Here is a 13,911-nt window from a genome sequence, read left to right as displayed (position 1 = left end):
GGCGAACTTGGCCGTAGGCGAAGTTAAGCTTTGAAGGCGAAGTTATCGTTTTGAAGGCGAAGTTGCCCAGTTCGCAGGCGAAGTTGCCCAGTTCGCTACGGGTTTGGTTTTTATCACGCATTTTGGCGATTTTAATACCCTTGTTATGGTTCGACATCACCCACTAACGTTCCCTAACCATTTCGGTCGTATATATATACCCCGTATATACCATAAAGCTTGGATCTTTAAACTTTAAAGGTCAAGAACATACCTTTTGTGCTCGTTTGGATCTCGTTTAACTTGTTTAATCACAACTAATCGTTTACTCTCTCTCGGATCTTGCTCGTTTCTCTCCCTCGGCCGCCGGCCGTATATGGCAGTGTGTGGTGTGTGTGTGTTTTGGAGTGTGTTAGAGAATAAGATGGAAATGAATGATGGTTTAGGGTTTAGGGGATATTTATATCCCTTAAAGCCCATGGACCGAAGGCCCATTCTCATTTAACCCATCTCAATTAATCTAAGTCCATGATCCGTTCTTTACTCGATATTAATTAATTATTAACGCTAAATCACTAAACGTAACTTTCTTTATTTGACATTATAAATTTTAGGATGTTACAGAAACGTAATTATCCAAGTCATCGCATGAAAACTATAAGCATGTACGATTGTGTGTCATAACCTAGAAGCGAGTGTGTTTTGGACAACGATGCAAATGTCGTATGATAGCATGGTGGATACGCCACTGGAACATCCTATATATAAGTGCCCTTATCATATTTTCGTTTGTTACGTATTTCGGGTTACGCAAAATTCCATGTTATGTTTCTTAAAAAAACTCTTAAAAGTTTTCTTTTAACGACTTTTGTCATAGTTTTTCCTTAATTTCGGGACGAAATTTTTGAAAGTAGGGAATGTTGTAACATTTTCTATTTTTCGAACCCGAAATCCCGACCCGTTTAAATTCTCTGATTTTCATTTATTTTAGTATGCGTTAAATTTTATCAAATTAGGTTTATCCATATTTTAAAATATTTTACAAACTCAATTTCGTGTATTTCTCCAACCCGTCACGCTACGCGACGAGGATTACTTAAGCCAGTCGCGATACGCAACCGGGCATCAGATCAGCAAAATTCTTTTTGGTTCATTTCGTGTCGATTTCGTTTATTTTGGCAACCCGATTTCGGGTATCTTCTTCCTAGAATGATTGGAATATGCCTCGGCATCATGCCAAAGCATATTTCTTTGATTCCTTGGAGTAAGGAACAAGCAATGGATTAATTTTGTTAAAAATTGATTTCTTTGACCATTTTAGTTATTATGCAATTAATACATATTTATAACGATTTCTTCATCTCCAAGCTCAATCAAACCTATATAAATGACCTTTGGCTTCTGCTAAATAATTACCCCAACTCAATTTACCTTCATTTCGTGTTTTTTGTGCTCAATTGCTCAACTTCTAGACAGTTTGACTTTTCATAAGTTCTCAAAGCTTGACTTCTTCGGTTTTAACCATTCCATCCACTTTTCGGGTAAGTGCTGAACATAAAATATGTTCATTTAATATTTTAAACAAAATTCTCAAATCAGTTTCATTGACTGAGGATATTTAATAACTCAATTTCATTTTGACCCATTAGGGTTAATATAGTAATTAAAATTGAGGATTTTCGATTTCACCACTTTCTGATTAAAATTAGTTTTCGCTCCAGAAGAGTTTTACCTTTTTTCACATTTTACATGTGATGGACCAAAACCCGACCCCGAACGTGAATTTAATGTTCAGAGTCTGACCCGTCTCAGCTCGCTTAGATCTTGTTTTTATCATAACTTGATAACCGTATGGAGTTTTCACATGATTCCAATTTCTAATTGCTAGTTTTTATTATTATCATATGTAAAAGTTTTAGGATTATTTACTTGAGCTGGCTCAGCTGGCTTATTTCCGCATCCTCATGCTATTTAACTTGTCTATCACTTTAAGGTGAGTAATCACACTCCCTGTTTTTCTATTTTTGTTTTGGGGACTTTATACGTACATAATTTATTATTTATTATACAAGTGTACAGTGAAACACAATTTCACTATACGCATATTGTGATATGGTACGATTAGTTGCTAAATGTTATATGGCTATGTGTTTACAATTTTTATGGTTAGTTGGTATCTCATCCTCATCATCATCATCCTCATAGTATGATCATACGCCGTCAGAGTAAACATGTCTGAATCTAATGGCATGTTGATAAGACTGTTTTGTTTTAGTGCTAGTTGATGTAATGCACATTATCGCAAGGAATTGTCATTTTTATCATTACATACATACATATATCTCAAAACTTGTGATTACTTGGTCAACATTATTGTTGACAAAATATATCTAATTTTACGTGTATCGCAAGTACCTACATGGGATGATTGAAGATGCAAGACATTAGTTATACCTTAGGTTTTATAAAATAAAGATAAATTTATATATACTAGTTAATGTAATAGTTTTGGGATGATTTTGGTTTTTGAAACTCTTGTGTATTATGATTTTAATTAATAAATTAGATATTGAGCTATGCACAAATATTGTCGTGACCCGGCGTGTTTTCGCCTTTAAGTTGGGATGTGACAAAACTCTTCCTTCTTCCGACACCAATCTTTATTCTTCATTTCCATGTGTTCTCCTCAAGCTAGCTGTCACATTCTATTTTCCTGCGTGCATACCAAAAGTCAGCTATGCTGAGTGAGTCCTAGTTTAACAAGTCACAAGTTATTCTACACATTCAAACATAAACGTTCGTATCCAAGGATATCATTCTTACATACAACCAGTACTTTATTTCTTACTTCTTACTTATTCATACATCTATTCTTAGAATCTTGTATATATATTAGAAGGGTCTGCCACCCTAGCTCTTGCAGTCACCCACTCTAACTCTTGCATCAATATCATAGAGTCGGGCACTCTAAATCTTACATAGATATTATAAAGTCTGTCACTCTAACTCTTGCACATATATTAGAAGAGTTTGCCTCCCTAACCCTTGCACATATATTATAAGGGTCTACCGCCCTAAAAATTGCACAGATATTATGAGGGTCTGCTACCTATCTCTTACATTCTACCCATTATAAATTTTTACAATGTATAAGCACAATAAACACATACGACAAGTTCTTACAATGCCATTATGTTTAAATAACATATACAACATCTTTTCTTACAAGTATGCACTTAGCCCCAAATATTTCAAGGAAATGGGCTAGAAACTCACACGGATCCTATTACGTTCAGAGTTAACACTAATTCCCTTCTTCAAGTAAACACGGCTAACGGTTTAACAAGAACACGTATTAATTAACCATATAACTCACTAGTATAAGGAATTACTCTAACTTTACTAACGTCTCACTACTGAACTAACGGGTTCTGTCAGTTTTCTTAATTTGCAAGTTAAAACCATTTTGCAAGTTAGAACCAATTTGCAAGTTAAAACCGTACTGAAAGATAGAACCCATTTGTAAGTCAAATGATTCTTCCAATACATTCTTTTATCATGTCTCTCTTGCTCACGGCTCTCTCTCTCTCTCTCTCTCTCTCTCTCCCCCCCACCACCACCACCCCAAAAAAAATCCATCCTTTCATCTCGCAAAAATTTAATACAAGAACACTAAGCTTAGAATTTATTAGATCCATATACCTTAATCTTATAATTACTTCTTGTTGCCCCTTAATATATTCTTTCTTTCCTTTCTTTTTTCTTTCTTTTTACACTGTAGCGGCTACAATTAATTTTTATTAGTATTATTATTTTGTTATTATTACTATTATTATTATTATCATTATTATTATTTCTAACCAAAAATTTCCCATACTTTATTAAACCCCGAATGCTTTTATGTCGATTTACAAGACCCGATTTAGGTAAATCTAGAAAATCCTAAACGAGTCGAACATAAATGAATGGGCTTATATCTTAAAACATACCTTGAATTGGTTTAGGTCTTGAACGTTTTTCTCGTTCCTTGAAACATGTGGACTCGTTCTTGCAAATTCCTTTGGATTCAAGAAGTATATGCTTTGAGTGTGTGTGTTTGTGTGTGTGTGTGTGTGTTGGTAAATATGGAAATGGTGGCTATGTTTTAAGGAAAGGTTTAAGGCTTTTATATAGGTTAAGCACATAGACCTTAAGCTCAGTACCACCCCTTAGTCTATATTTTAAGTCAAGCCTGCCACCAAGCTTATTATTATTTAACATAAATAAATAATAACACATAATTAAATAAATAAAATTTCTTTATCTGTTATTATTTCTTTTAAAAGAGTCTGAATGTTACAATTTGTGGGGCACACAAATCCTAGAGCTCACGCAAAACCAGGCTAAGTGTTCCATGACCTAGACGAACACGACAATTGGGGTTAACCAGACAAGAAAGAGTGTTGTGTCAAAGGGGGGTAGTTCGAGGACATCGCATCTACTAACCGCTCGGTGAATAAGTATGTTTCACAAGGGAAAGTTCAAAGGGAACACCTCCCGCAACACTCAACACACTGTAATACTTGACATTAGAGTGTATGGATCGATCTCCATTCATGTGGGGGTTATTTTGGAAATTTTGGACTAATTATATTTATTAGTTCGTGTTACTAATAAACTAATTATTAATTGGTCCAAAGAGTAGAGATGAATGCGACACCGATACTCTAAAATGTATGATTGAAGAACTTGAACTATGGAAAATGGGTTCGCCCAAATGGTCAAAATGAGAAAATGGGTTTGTCTCACATTGATAGAAGAAGAAACTAAGAAGTGGCAAGGAAAGCTCACAAGGATGCATTCTTGTATGACTAGACGCATTTAGTGTGACAAGATACATTCAGTGGTTTGTCATATGTTCAGTGGCATGATCAAGGGTACGAAGCACCTGACGTGTACGCAAACGAGCACGAGAATAGACTCGGGGATGGGCGTAATATTGCACTTTGATTGCGCACTTTGCACTACACGCGCTCGCATCTTCGTGAACCACTTAAATTTCGCCTTAGTATTTTGTGTGGTTGGACCAGGTACTATGACAAGTATCGTCACTAGGAATGATGAGTTACAAGTGTCGACGTGGGGAACGGGCTTGTGACAAGTCCCGATAGATCTGTTGAGTCACCACGCCACGTGCAGTGCAATGTCTCAACAGTCTTGCATGTATGACAACTCGTTGCCATGTGTCATCACCTCACTAGCACATGCGACAAGTGTTAGTTGGGTGTTGCATGTGCGACACGTGTCCTGTGAGTCATTAATTGAAACTCTATAATGTGAAAGTGTGTGGAGAGAGCTGAGACACACCGACACCGACATAACTCACAACACAAGTACAGTACCACACCACGCACCACAAAAATAGTTCAGGTCGTTCGTTTCCAAATTGAACGCTCTAGCTCCAGGTATAGTTCGAGTGCTTGGTTAATCACGACAGTACACACTGCTCCAGCTGTTGTACCCTAGGAGAGAGACAAGTTCTCTTGAATGACCCAAAATATGTTTTAAGGGACGTATGTTTAACATAAATCCTCATCCAACACCTGTTTTATATTGTCTTCGTTTATTTATGTATTACAATTTTCTTAATTCAATTATGTAACATTATTTTTATGTAACGTTGTTTTCGTTTCCTCCGCATTTGTATTGCAGTTAATATTAATGAAAATTTAAATTTTATTGTTATGCTTTAATTTTGTGAACGTTGATTCTACAGGGCATTAAGATCAACGAGATTTGTGGCAGATAACGGAAGAGATCATCTTACAATTAACACAAATATGGCTATGAGTTGGGAGCAGATGGATGAAAGTGACTACAAGATTCCCCGTCCTATGATATGTTAGAGGAAGCCCTAGTTTCAAAGACAATGTCTTCACTAAATCCACACATGCATAAGCGGTCCCAAAGTTCGAAGTATAATTGCGACCTTCATAAGAATAAAAACTTTAAAGCAAAAATAAGCCATGATACTCATTCCCCATAGGGATGATATCACCAAGCAAGGAATGAAATATACTCTATGTTAATGAAGTAAGAAAGAAAAACTAATACGGGGAAATTAATCAGAACTAAAATGAATAGATACAACCTATTGTTAATGAGCAAAGAAGGTGAAACCATATGATTATATGAAGCTCAAATCTTTATCTTTGAAATTTCATCAGATGGATAAACCTCCAAATGGAATAGATATACTACAAAGTGATTCTGGATATTCCAGTTTGTATTTATAGAACTACAATTCATGTGTTTCTGCTTGTTTCGTTTAGAATTATTTTGGATTTGTGGGTGATTTAGAGGTTAGTAATTATTTCTAGGCAACTTTTGAAAGTTGTTTTTACACGTAGGCAGTTCAATAAAAATATGAGTGAAGTCAAAGTTTATAACTTCGCTGGAGCAGCAAGTGAACATAGATTCAATTTTTTAACAAACGAGGGAAATCCATTCTGACTTCTTTTCTATGATGATATTCCCATATAATGTTATGAGAGTTATTGTTGACTCGATTTTATTGGTTAAAGAAGTGAACTCCATGTTTTGTCTTTAATCAAGTTCGATTGCCATATGAGTGAAATAAATAAAGATTTTTCTTATAATGCGCTCATAGGTGTAGCGAGTCTATTTGTACAACTTTTAAAAAAGACCTAAAAGTACTTTTGCGTCTCTTAACCAAGTACAATTCCTAAAATTCACTTCGCTTAGAGGAAATTGTAATACGAATGTAACAAAAAGGGCAAATAATCCATTAGGAAAGACATGTAGACGTAAGATCGAGCATATCTTGGAGATATACAACATTATTATACATAGAACAACATAGTTGAAAATCAACATTCTTGTCTTACACTGGTACGATGAAAAAAAAGAAAAGGATGCTAGACAACAGAGAACTATTACAAAATAGAGGATGCTTTAACCATCAACATTACCTTTTATTGAAACTTCTTGTCATATTAATATGCAACCATATCACGAGAGCTCTAGAAATGCATCATATAAAGATATATAGCAACCCTATAAAAACCAGCGTCTAGTTTTTATGTTCCAAAATCAGCAACTCATTTGCTGCCTCTCCTACCATCAACTGCTTCTCTTGTCTCGGTAGCTTTTGCTATTCAAACATACAATTTACGAAGTCATTAGATGCGCTAGTATTTTCAAACAAAAATCTTAAACTTGCGGAAGCCAACAGTACATTAAACATCCGTATTAGGATTTAAAAATTGAAATGTGTGTATAACTAGCTACCTCCTCTTGCAGGTTTTTGACCACTCCTAACATCAACTGTGTCTGCAAAATATAGAAGTCATTAGTAGATAAACTTATAACACCTTCATTGACCAACTCTTTAAAATGGTAAGATCACCTTTATGGTTCTGACTTGTTGGAGAATGCTTTCAGTCTGTTTCTCTAATTGGCAGAGCTCCGTTACATCTGACTGTTGAACCTTTTGATCATTGAGATCCCTACAAGATATACATGCAAAACCAAGATCATTAAGAAAGCCAGTTTATCTATCATACTTTTTAAACTAAATATATTGATCAAGTGTGATTACCATTGGATCATTTGTGTTAACTCATCAACGGTCCGTACATCCCTACACTTTAGTATGAGTTCCTGTCACAATTTCCCATAGAGTTTTTGTTCATAAGAATTTATTCAAGTATACCATAGTGACATGGGTAAGTCCTCTATAATGTACGAGTAGTGTTCATTATGTTTTTCGACATTTGTTACAAATAAATCATATTTACTGAGTTATTTTGTTGATTTTTACAAGTCAGCAGCGATCACGTTGGTTGTGATTATGTGCAAATATATGAACTGTTGTTACTAGTTCATTTTCTGCATAATCAAGCCATCTGGTACCTTGTTTATTTTGTCAATTAGGCAAAACAAGGTGGTAAATTGTAAAACTAGCAAACACACCCGCATGTTACAGCAAATAGAGGTCATTAGTAACCTTAGACGTTAACATTAATTTATGTAAAAAGGATCCTGAAAGATTCGAAGTTCAAACCACTAAGTTTCTTTAAAAAGATGTTTACAAGGCTAAAATTACCACAAATAATTTGTCCCATGTAACCCAGAAATAAAGTAGTTATATGTCGAAAAGCATACCGATACTTATGTTACATTAATCAAAAATCAAAAATCATAAAATTGGATACACACTGTCCCGATAATACTGACACCAGTACCTAGGTTGTTCAATTGATATCGGTTTTGTTTGTCACAGTAACATTAGGGTTACAACACTTGATATAGTTTACCATGCTAAAATTGCTTTATTTTGAATACGACCATGCATTTATGATTTACTTTTTATTTATTTTTTGTAAGCTAACAAACGCAAGTTTTATAAAGAAATTACTAAAAAAATTAAATGGATTAGAGACGTATATTGCTTATAGTATAAGGGTTAAAAATCATTAGAATAAATACAGGCACCGGTCCTTATAAATATCGGCACTGGTGGTTCGGTTTATTATGGTACCAGGTTGGTAAATGTACTCAGTTTAGTTTAGGATACTAGAAAATAACACTTTTATCAAAACACTAATAAAAATCAAAACCACTCATTTATTTTTTTATAAAAAGCCTAATGAACACAAGTTAGGGGGTGTTTGGCCTAGCTTTTTTATTTTGACTTATGCTTATATTTTAAAGAAGCTTATAGTTTATTTTCTATCATTTGATAAGCTATTTTTAAGTGTTTGGGTTAGCTTATATTCTATAAGTTTATGTGTCTTAATAAGTTGTTAAATTCGCTATTCTTTAATTTGTTAGAGTAATAAGTTGCTTCAATAAGACTAACTCATTACCATTTGAGGTCAAATGAGTAACATAAACTTTATACAAATAAGCTTATTCAAATAAGCTAAAAAACCATCTTCACATAAGCTTTTTCAAATGAGGTTATATAAGCTCATAAACATAAGCTTAAAAATCTAAACCTAACACTAACTTTAGCTTATTTTATAAAAAAAAAAAAAAAAAACTAAAAAGCTATAAGCTTTGTCAGAAAAGCTATGCCAAACACCCCCTATTAGAGAGAAGAAAAAAAAGTAAACTTACTCTTTTAAAGTTAGACGAGGCTGAAACTTATATTATTATATATAAAGAGTAAAACTGAAACTAATAAGTGAAACTAAATAAAAATAAACACAACTTGCGTTCGTCAATAAACAATATCATATAGTGACAAAACAAGTTCTTGTAAGTGAAAGTGACTACTTCATAAAGAGTCAATATCGGTGATGGTTTCACACTTTTTCTTAAATACTGGTATTGAAACAGGGTGGTATATATATATATATATATATATATATATATATATATATATATATATATACACCACCCTGTTTCAATACCAGTATTTAAGAAAAAGTGTGAATACGTAAGTGTAATAATTTGAGTTTTAACAACTCGAAAGAACTCAACGTAATAATTTTTTTTTTAATTTTTTTTACACATATGTAATACGTAAGTGTAAGTAATGTAAAAAAAATTACAGTATTTTTTTACACGCCGAATCGACTTATTACACATGTGTAATTAACATTAAAACTTGTGTAATAAACAAAAATACTTATTCTCGCTTCTGATTAATTTTTTAATCGGATTTATTCTCAGCCACATATTTCATTCTCATTAATTAAATGTGTGGTCCATATTGAGCTTTAAAAGTTCTTACAACTTATCAAGGTTCTCAAAATATCCCTCCCCTATATATATAGGGGAATGTTAAAATAAAATTAGCGTGCTAAACGTGAGAACCAAATAAAGTAATTATATATACAAGTAGAGTAATTATGTAATTACTCCATTTGATTCTCACGTTTAACATGTTAATTTCATTTGTATTTGATCCAAACTCTGTATATATATATATATATATATATATATATGGTTAAAATAAAAATACATACTTTTGTAGGAATGATATAAAATTTAGAGTTAGGAAACTATGTGAGCTTATTTAGGAAACTATGTAGCCTAAATCCTAGATCCTATAAAAATATTTGGTATTTTGAAAACTATCAACCTCAACCACTAGATCCAAGAGCATAGATTTATGCATACGCTTCCTAGAAAAGTATATTTTTTTACAATAACCCACCGTACATATATGTTTGCACACACTATATCAGTAAAAATTCTTGAAACCCCAGTTTAACAATCAATTTTTTTTTTCACTTTTTAAGACAGTGTAATATAAGTTATTACCATCACGTAAAACAAAAAATAGTTTATCTACGAGTTTTGTTGTGTTCAGGGCCGTCCTTGAGAATCCTTAAGAATTTAAGGGCTCGGGGCAAATGAAAAAGTAGGCCCTGAAATAAAAACTTAATACTAGTATATAAAAGGTGAATATTACAACGATAATTATGATAAGATTAACAAAATAAGGTTATTGTAACAATGATCTAATTATCACTTGTATACTTAAATAAAATCATGAGTCTCTTTTAACATTTTTTATTTTAAATCAAAAGTCATTTTGGTCTGAAAATAAAAACTTAATAACTTGTATATAAAAGGTCAATATTACAACAATAATTATGATAACAATTAACAAACACAAGTTATCGTAACAATGATCTAATTACAACTTGTATACTTAAACAAATCATAAGTCTCTTCTAACACTTTTTATTTTAAATAAAAAGTCATTTTTGCCTTTAAATACAAAAAATAAAATAACATGATAAAAAAAAACAAAACATAAGATTCATCTAGACAATAAGGAGGGCATATTAAACTGAATTAAATTATTAACTGACAAACTTTCATAATTAACTCTATATTTTAGTGAGGTTTGTGCTTTTCAATAAACAAATTTAAGAAAAAAACGGCTTGTCTTATAACAAATAAATTTAAAAAAAACCTCCGGAAGCAAGTCTCGAACGTGGGCAGGCCAAGTAAGAGAAAAGCACCAAACCAGTTGAACAAAATTTAATTTATGGAATTATGTTGGTTTGTTGATATTTATATAATAAATGCAAAAAATATTTATGGGCCCTAAATAATGGTGGGCCTTGGGCTGTTGCTCTCCTTGCCCACCCTATGGGCCGGGCCTGGTTGTGTTCAACATATTGACTGTTACATACGTTATTTAACAATTAAAATGTTGTGCGTAGTATAACTCTTAGGTAAACAAAAAACTTTTATTCTATTATTGATTTATGTGATAATAATAACATATATTAATATTACATTGTGTTAAAATATATCAAAAACATATTGCTACACTGGGTTTTCAAGCGTTTTCTTTACTCTCTACTCAAGTGGGTTTTCGAGTTACATATCCTCTCCCTCCCTCCCCCCTCTCTCTCTCTCTACACACACACACACACTAAGGGACGCTTAATTACTATTTTTGAGAACGTTTAATTCACATACCTCGTGTACAATTTTGCGGACTTCTTCATCTTCGTGCTTGTAGTCTTGGTAGCGGTTAAGTATCTCGGGCATGCTGATAAAAGCAAGGGTTAGCGGCTATATTATGTAACATGACACCAACAAACATTGGGTAGTAATTTGAAGGTACAAGTTGTTTGGTGAAGAAATATAGTATTCAAGTAATAGTTACATATGAACGAACAATTGAAAGAGTCCATAGAACGTCTCTGTACTCTGTAGTCCAATACAGTTTTGGTTTGTTTTTTTAATAAATTAAAACGCATTTTAAAAAAAACACATTTGAATGATCATGATCTTGCATTTAGAGCACCAACAACAGGACCCATGTGGCATCGTTTGTGGATTCAACCAACTCAAGTCCCAAACTTTGCATTGTATAGGTAGTTTGTGGTGTTCAGAAGAGGGGTCTAAAAGTAAGGACCTACAAACGGACATAGGTTTGTGTTACATATATAAATATGTGTGTGTGTGTGTGTGTGTTTGTGTGTGTGTTTTATAATGTTGTAAAAGAAATTAGTATCTTTTAAAAAAGTTTGGAATATGATATGACGGTTTGTGCAAGTTTGATGTTGTGATTCTCTTATAAGGACTTGTCCTCAATGTGCTAACTAATTAATATGAAACACACTCTTATGTTGGCTTGTGACGGGAGACCAGGGACTAAACCTATGTGTGCTGTTAAGTCTTGCTTGCAAATCGATCTACTTGGAAAACATTCCTCTTGCTAATCACTTTTAATATTCTAGCCTTGAATGCTATAAAACTAGAATGTTGTTAGTAGTTAGACAAGAGGAAAGATGACAGAAAATGCTCAAACTTGAACTAGCTAGTTAGACGAGACAAAAGTTTCGGGAACACAAAAACTTCAACCAGGCATAACTTCAGTTATACTTGATGTTATGAGGCCCACAACCAGCTGACAGAAAGGTCTCGACTAGTTGGATCATGTCATGTAGATGGTTCTGACCCAACTGTCATAAGACTCATAACCAAAGTCCTTGAGTTAAAGCCTTGGTTTTGTCAAACAAGACTTTTTCCCAATTTTGTTAATCTTTATCACCTTTTTTCTATCATAAAACAAGTATATAGTTGATTACCATAATTTACGCTACTATAATGGTTTTAGTTTCAAATTGTATCGAATATATAATTTCGAAAAGTTGACAAGAGGTTTAGAAAGTCCCTGCATAATGACACATTATGTATTAGTTGAATTATTCAATTTTATATAAAAGTTTAATGAAAAATTGCTTTTGGCGTTATTCATGCTTACGCTTTGCATAAGTTTACATGGCAATTAATGAGCGAACCAACAAATTATTTAAGAGTAGTTACGCTGTGTATTCTTTTAAATAAAAACCACTCTCCATTAGATATATACCTGAAGCCTTCCCTCACGTGAATCATTATCATGTTAGCTAATATCAGTTCCAACAAGAAAGGTATCTTTAAAGCTTTTAAGTTTTAAGTCTTCACTTTATAATATTCCTATATCTTAATGGTAACCAACTATATATGTTTAAGAGATTGTTGCTCAAGGTACAAAAGAGCATTGACCACAACATGATAATATAACAGCAAGATGGTGGTGGTGGTGAAGTACTAACTGAGTCATGGATGTATAAGCGAGTTTCAGTGAGAATGGGAAATACAATTACGTTTTTAAGGATGATAAGTGTATGGTGAGGTAACGGAATCAAATCATAATCGATATGTGAGGCAACAATTGGCATATCATTGCCTACCACAGATCCGGCCTCTTATGTTGAGGTGTAGGGTATCACATCGTTAACATGCTATTATATGTCCGGTGGCTCTACCAGCCGAATGATACATATCCGAAGAGAAAGTCGGCTCATGTAACAATCGACACTAACTCATGTGTATTAAAAAGTGTTGAATGGAAACATATTGTATTCACCCTTTTATGCGTATATATATATACAAACAAGAAGAATTAATATTACTCGTACATCTTCATTTCTAAATATGTGTGTTTTTCTAAATATTGTATCAGTCACATCATTGCATTCATGTAAGCATAAATTCTTCTTGTTTTCATGCAAAAGAGTGTAAGTATGACAAAAATATAATACAGAAACAAATCTGGTTGCATTCATGTAAGAGCTAACATGTCTCATGCATAAGATGATACTATAGGTTGTCAGGATATCTACGTACGTGGCTATAATACTAGGTTCTTAACATTGTCAATAGCTCATTTTCTTCCAAACTTTTGTTTTATATTTTTTTACATATTTTCACCTAAATAGTAAAAAACGTATGTCACAAGTTTGATACCCATAATTTTAATTGTGTCAGTTTTGCAGAGTACGTGGCGTTTGGGAGGCAAATGGCTTCAAGTGTGTGTCAATATCATTATATCAACATAGATAATTTTTGTTTTGCTTGATGTACTTCTATACGTACAAGATTAAATATTTGAATTTGGCTTGATAT

General features: G+C 33.0%; 1 long non-coding RNA gene across 1 annotated transcript; it reads right to left on the bottom strand.

Annotated features, from left to right (window-relative positions):
- Positions 1-6,939: 6,939 nt before the first annotated feature.
- On the bottom strand, positions 6,940-7,976 carry LOC143608462 (uncharacterized). The gene is made up of 3 exons (XR_013149260.1): positions 7,388-7,976; positions 7,270-7,311; positions 6,940-7,132 (listed from the first exon to the last, which is right to left on the bottom strand). It is a non-coding gene; the product is annotated as an uncharacterized LOC143608462 (long non-coding RNA).
- Between the last annotated feature and the right edge of the window lie 5,935 nt (positions 7,977-13,911).

Source organism: Bidens hawaiensis, unplaced genomic scaffold (genome assembly GCF_021521415.1).
Source record: "Bidens hawaiensis isolate Kalapana, Puna unplaced genomic scaffold, B.hawaiensis_p1.1 tig00419374_1, whole genome shotgun sequence".
NCBI classification, from domain to species: Eukaryota; Viridiplantae; Streptophyta; class Magnoliopsida; order Asterales; family Asteraceae; genus Bidens; species Bidens hawaiensis.
This window is presented reverse-complemented; position numbering and strand designations above follow the sequence as displayed.